General features: G+C 42.8%; 1 long non-coding RNA gene across 2 annotated transcripts; it reads left to right on the forward strand.

The window, feature by feature from the left end:
* The first annotated feature begins 2,357 nt into the window (after positions 1 to 2,357).
* LOC131511510 (uncharacterized) lies at positions 2,358 to 5,628 on the forward strand. 2 transcript variants are annotated; one of them, XR_009261542.1, is made up of 3 exons: positions 2,358 to 2,717; positions 4,812 to 4,957; positions 5,190 to 5,628. It is a non-coding gene; the product is annotated as an uncharacterized LOC131511510 (long non-coding RNA). The 2 variants fall into 2 exon arrangements; XR_009261543.1 differs by having other exon boundaries at positions 2,361 to 2,710.
* Positions 5,629 to 6,998: the final 1,370 nt, after the last annotated feature.

Here is a 6,998-nt window from a genome sequence, read left to right on the forward strand (position 1 = left end):
GACATTTTAATGATATTTATTCTTCTAATCCATGCGCATGGGATGTTTGACCTCACCTTAACTTGATTATACCGGCAAAGACCCTTCTTCCAAATAAGGTCACATTCATAGGTACCAGGAGTTAGGACTTGAACATAATCTTTTTTGGGGACACAATTCTACTCACTATACTTAGCATGGCTTTTTCAGGGAGGTCTATGCTGGCAAGCCAGACAGTTTCTCCTTCAATCTTCCATAGAAATCCCATATATCGCTTGCCGTGCCTGGTTCTGGGACCCAACACAACTGGAAAGTCACTCTCCCCTCCTGTGACACTCTCTGCCTCACTCTTACTCCATGTTTCCCTCACTTCTTTACCCCATGAGGTTGGGTCTGGGGTCTGGCCAGAAGCCCCTGAGTTGCCATCAACTGATATCTTTCTGTCGATTGCCCTCTTGGGTTTAGAGAAAGCAGCAGACTCTAAGGGTGACTTGAGATTCTAAAGACTTTGCCCAACAACTGCAACTTTCACCTCATGGGTTATGGTCTATATTTTGCAATAAGTAAAAGAAGGAATCATGAGTGGTGGCAGCAAGTCTGGTGTTTGGGTTTCTGCACTGAGTCTAAAGACCACAAAGAAATCTGGGAGGAGAGGTGACTGCAGTGGACATCTGCAGAGTGTTCCAGAACTCATGGTTCCTCCAAAAGGTGCGGGTGCACACAGACACCAAGCCATCAGTAGGCTCTTTATGCGAGGCTTCGGGGAGTGACCAAAAGGACAGCTGATTTAGGAATCCTAATTGGTGAACAGGCCCTGTTATGGCACAATGTGGAAAGACACACTGTGGTCTTGTCCTTCACAGGAGGAAGAACAAGCTTGCATTCTAGTCTGATTTAAAGTTGGGAGCTAGAGGTCCAGCTCAGCTTTACCACTCACCAGCCATGGCTTTCAGAAAGGAGTTGGTGGAGATATACACAGATGTCTCACTTTATAGATGGAGCAAATGTAGAGTAAGGTCTCCCCACTGGGCTGCAGTGGACGGGAGCCCTGTTCCAGGACTAGCGCTGGTTTTTCCCGCCACTCCGCTGCCTCCTTTCACAGGAAGGGCTGGGAAGGCCGTGGGCTGGAGTGGAGTTGAAACCCCTCCTTGATGGTACCCATCGTGATTTTTTTCGTGTGAAACAACAGCAAAGCAGCAGTAAACAAAAGGCTTTTTAAGATTGAAAAGTGGAAAACACGGATGAAGTATTTATTGGATCCCATGGAAATTAACAGGTAACAATCCTAACCCGCCGGGTCCTTCCCTTCCCCTTTCCCAAACAAAATCAAACTAATTGTGCTGGCATCCACCCATGTTTGAAAAACTGAATTGAACCAGACAGGTGAGCAAGTAGACGGAACCTGAGGGTGTTACCTTAACCCTTGAACCAGCCTGGACCTGCTGACTATCTAGCTCTTTCGTCATCCGTGAAATGGGCATAAAAGAGGTGTTGGCCTCGTAGGACTTTGCTGAGTGATACACACAGAGTTCTTAGAGCATCACATGGCTCATAGCACATGCTCATTGTTGTGGTTGTTGTTATGAAGCGAGAAACCTCTTTATATCCCTCACACATAGCAGAGCCTCTTACTTAAAAGATTTCTGTCCACTCTTCCTTCGTTGATTATGTTTGTTTACTTTCATATTGTAAAAATAATATTTGCTCTCAGTGAAAATTAGAAAAAGTGTAAAAAAATCACGCATGAGCTCTGTTTTTTATTGTACTTTCATATTTTATTTTATTATTTTTTAAAAAATATTTTTATTATTTTTGAGACAGAGAGAGACAGGGCATGAGCAGGGGAGGGGCAGAGAGAGAGGGGCACAGAGAATCCGAAGCAAGCTCCAGGCTCTGAGCTGTCAGCACAGAGCCCGACGCGGGGCTCGAACTCACGAACCGTGAGATCATGACCTGGGCCGAAGTCGGACACTTAACCAACCGAGCCACCCAGGCGCCCTGTACTTTCACATTTTAAACATGCATACACATCATTATTTTCATAAAATTGGGATCTTACAACCGTTTTGTATGCTTATTTTTAAATTTAGTATTACGTTCTGAGAATTTTTTTTTTTTTTATTTAAAAAAAAATTTTTTTTTCAACGTTTTTGATTTATTTTTGGGACAGAGAGAGACAGAGCATGAACAGGGGAGGGGCAGAGAGAGAGGGAGACACAGCATCGGAAACAGGCTCCGGGCTCCGAGCCGTCGGCCCAGAGCCCGACGCGGGGCTGGAACTCACGGACCGCGAGATCGTGACCCGGCTGAAGTCGGACGCTTAACCGACGGCGCCACCCAGGCGCCCCTGAGAATTTTTTGATGTCATCGGATATCTTTTGCAAACGAGCATGATTGGAAGCACACGGTGCCCTGTGAGGGTGCAGGCAGAGGTTGGGGTGATGCTTCTACACACCGCTGGATGCCAAGGATTGCCACTAAACCCCCAGGAGTCAGGAGCGAGGAAGGAACAATGCTCTCTTCCACTCTCAGGCGCAACTAACCCTGCTGGCACTTTGATTTTGACTTCTCGCCTCCAGAACTGTTCCGATTCAAGGACGATGCGACATCACAAGATCACTTGAACTCCATCGTGATAGGGCCCGCAAAGAGCTGAACGGAGCGGGCATTGTCAACGACGTCAGCCGCTCTCCATCGCACGTTCACCTTGCGAAGCACACCGACCAAGAAGGTAGATAGTAAGTCAGCCCATTCTTTATCTTCTGTCTTCCTGACAATGAAGACACATTTTAAAACTAGAAGATCAAGCAGCTATACCACCAAGCAAACCAACAAAACCAAGAACGGCCAGAGGTAGAGGAGGTAACATCCGGACGATATGGAGAACCTTCGTTGTGTTTCTGTGGCAGGGTCCAATTGCATTTGTTTTTGCATGGATAGGTGGCTGTATTTTAAGTTCCGTACTCTCCCTCTTTCTGCCTCCTCTGATGTGAATCAATAGCCATGGATGGTGTCTGTGTCTTTCTGGAATTTTTAGTGTTTTCCATTGGTTCAGCCTATAGAGGTTTTGCATATTTTTTGGCAGATTTCTGGATACTTGATTTTTTTAATTGATAATTTATTTAAATTTTATTTCGAAACTCTTTGTCAGTGGTATATAGAAATATTATGGGTATCTATATACTATATATAGAAATATATATACACGCATATATTTGTATAAACACATATATGAACACACACATATATATGTATCTCCAACACATTTAAAAAACAATTTTTTTAATGTTTATATATTTTTGAGAGAGAGAGAGAGAGAGAGACCAAGCGTGAGTGGAGGAGGGGCAGAGAGAGAGGGAGACACAGAATTCCCTCTCAGGCTCCAGGCTCCGAGCTGTCAGCACAGAGCCCAATGCAGGGCCCAAACTCACAACCGTAAGATCACAACCTGAACCAAAGTCAGACGCTCAACCGACTGAGCCACCCAGGCACCCCTCTCCAACACATTTTTAAAGTATTACTAATTCTATTAAATTGTCTGTAGACTTATTTGGATTTTTTACTTATATTATCTTATCTGTGGTTATTGAGGATTTTGTTTCTCATTATACCATTCTTGAAGTTTCATTTTTTTCTCTTGCTTTGATATAATGCATAATATCCCCATTGGTGAGTAGAAACTGTGACTGAAATCGCTAAATAGAAATTGTGTCCACTTGTTTTTATCTGGATCCCAGAGCAAGGCGTACAATGTTTTAATATTAGGGGTTTCACAGATACACTTTATCGGAAAAACAGATGCTTTCTTCTTTTTCTAATTTGCTATGTTTTTTTTTAAACGAACTGGTATTACATGCATTGAACATTTTTTCTGCATCTGTTGAGATGATTGTATTTTTTAAATTATTAATGTAGTTGATTACATTAGTTGACATTCAATTGTTAAACCAAATTGGCATTCCTCAAATAAACCAATTTTTTCATAACGTGTTACAAAAATCAGCCCGATTTCCATTGCCTCTAGATTAGTCTATGGGTTAGTGCCTCTCAAACTTGCGTGTGGCTACACGCCTTTCGGATCTGATTAACACAGACATGCTGATTCACTAGTTTTTGTCTGGGGCTGCGGGTTCTTTATGCAGCTTCCATGTGATCCTGAAGCTGGTCCATGGACCACACTTTGAGAAGCAAGGCTATAGACATATGTGATTAGTGATTTATTGATAGATGTGTCAATTAATTTTTTTGACTTCTTAAAATAACTTTCTGATGAGCCTTGAATTTAAGTATTTTCCTATATTGAATTTAAATATTTTCCTATTGAATTGGTAGGTCAAAGACCTTAAAATTTACTGCCCAATGGTTCTTCTTTTTTTAACATTTATTCTTTTTTTAACATTTATTTATTTTTGAGAGAGAGAGAGAGAATGAGCAGGCGAGGGGCAAAGAGAGAGGGAGACACAGAATCCAAAGCAGGCTTCAGGTTCTGAGCTGTCAGCACAGAGCCTGATGTGGGGCTCAAACTTAAACTGTGGGATCATGACCTGAGCTGAAGTCAGACGCTTAACCAACTGAGCCACCCAGGTGTCCCAACTGTCCAATGCTTCTGATAAAGGATGTATACATTGTGGTCCCACCATCAATATTAAGATCTCCTCTACCTAGTAAATGGAAAGCTTTTAAAAACTGACTATGGGGAAGGGGACAATTGCCTTCAGGTTATTGGCAGAATTCAGTTCCTTGGGACTATGGGATTGGGGTCACCATTTCCTTGCGGGCTGTTGGACGGTGACTGTCCTTAGCTCCTACAGGCCACCTGCATTTCTTTTCAGGTAACCTTCCTCCATCTTCAAGACAGCAATGACTACTAAGCCCTTCTGCCTTCTGCCACCAGCCAGAGAAAACTCACTACTTTTAAGGGCTCATGGGGTTACACTGCCCTCACCTCCGCCCCCAATTGTAAGCTCAGCTGTGCCATGTAATATGGCATGATGTTATGATGGGGTCATCTTGTCTTATTCACAGATTCTGGGAAGTGAGATAAGATAACTTTGGGGGGCCTATTTAGAAAGTCTGCCTACGATTCCATCCAAGTAAAATTTGTCATTTTCTCATTGCTTTCTCTGTTTTAACCAGTTCTATTCCTCTGTGCCTCTGCATTCTCACATTCTCAACCCTGTTTTTGCCTTTGTATTTATTTCCTATGTCAGGGTTAATGACGTTCCTAAGGCAATCAGGATAAGAATGGAAACCCAGCAGACAGATTGTAAACTAAAAGTCGCTTTGATGACCAAGAGCATCACTTCTCCGAACATTTGTTAACAAAGTCTTTGGAGGATGAATAAATTTATGAGCTTCTGCTGTGAGGTTGAAATTTTTCTATTTGATTTTGAAGGTTCATTAGAGTGAAAATTTATGCACTGAGTGGAAGGCCATTTCCCCAACGTGCCCACGATCTGCTCTTTTCCAGGCAAAGAACATTTCCAGATTTCTGAAAACTAGATCCAGAACAGTGAACTTATTGATGCAATTACCCGCCAGGTCAACTTAGCACCCCAGGAAACCCTGCCTGTTAGGATTCAAACCATGCTGTCCTTGCAATGAGATGAGCCTGTCTTGACATCCTCAACTGGGGGTGGCATCACCACGTGCCACACATGGTGGAAAAATGCCGTTGTGTTTCCTCCTAACGTAAAATTACAAAAATTCTCTTTGAAACAATTCTATTGGTCAATGCATGTGTTTTGATTCCCCTGGAAGGGAGAAGCTTCTATGTAAAAGCATGTTTACTCTACCACAACTTCACCAAGTCAAAATTATTATTGAGGGAAACTTTGCTAGTTTGATAGATGAATAACGATGTTCCGATTTGAGTGAGGCACAACGCATTTCAGGCTAATTACTCATGTATGTTTCCAGTTCTGATTCTGTTCTTGTCCATTTTGCACCGGGTGGTAACCACGTCATGGATTCAAAGTATCGCCATTTTACCTGTGATATTTCTGATACGCATCTTGTCCTTTAACATTTTGCTTATTTTTGGACATAGGGACAGTTCAAACTCTCATGAGGTAATTAAAAAATGTTTTAGTGTTTATCTTTGAGAGAGAGACAGAGACAGAGACAGAGTGTGAGCAGGGGAGGGGCAGAGAGAGAGGGAGACACAGTGTGAAGCAGGCTCCAGGCTCTTGAGCTGTCAGCACAGAGCCCGACACGGGGCTTAAATTCATGAACCACGAGATCATGACCTGAGTTGAAGTTGGATGCTTAACTGACTGAGCCACCCAGGTGCCTCAAGATATATATATATATATATTAATTTGACATCTCTCATCATTTTTTTAAGCTCAGAAGTTCACTTTTTTATCACAAGATCAGGTACATTTTTTCCCCCAGGCTTTTCATTGTTGACTTTTTTTGACCAGGAATTTATTTTGAGGTATCGTGTGAGGTTGGGATGACACCCTCAACACCTGAGTGAGGACCCCTTTCAGCCATGCATGTCAGTCATTTTGAGAAGAAGTCTGATAAATTCAGTTGTCTCCATTTCTCTCCTTTCCCGGGAGCTTTGGCTCCAATGCCCTCAGTGATGGGAGCTCCGCGTGGCTCTCCAGCTGACTCACTGCTTCCCATGTCCCTGTTGAGGACGCAGGTCTACCTGGCCAGGTTATATCCCCTCCATTGCCATACAGGTGCTGGAAACTCAGATAGGGTCATGGCAGACTGCAGCAACCCTATGGAAGCTTGCAGCTCACAGCTATGAAAATAAGAGCTGGATTTATGAACACCATAAATCAAAACTTTACATTCTCAGTCATTCTTTAGTGGAGCAGGACAGTGTTTTCAGAATTTGCGTGACTCCAAGCAGAAGAGTTCCTACATTTTGACATCCCAATGTTCTATTAAGGCAAGGTAAGTATTGACGTATTCCTTGTACGCTCCTGCCTGTTTTCAGAGGTCCCTGAGGCTTCGAGATTTACTAAATAGTGAGGTTGGACCTACTTATTTTTAAGATTTTA

Source organism: Neofelis nebulosa, chromosome 5 (assembly GCF_028018385.1).
Source record: "Neofelis nebulosa isolate mNeoNeb1 chromosome 5, mNeoNeb1.pri, whole genome shotgun sequence".
NCBI lineage: Eukaryota > Metazoa > Chordata > Mammalia > Carnivora > Felidae > Neofelis > Neofelis nebulosa.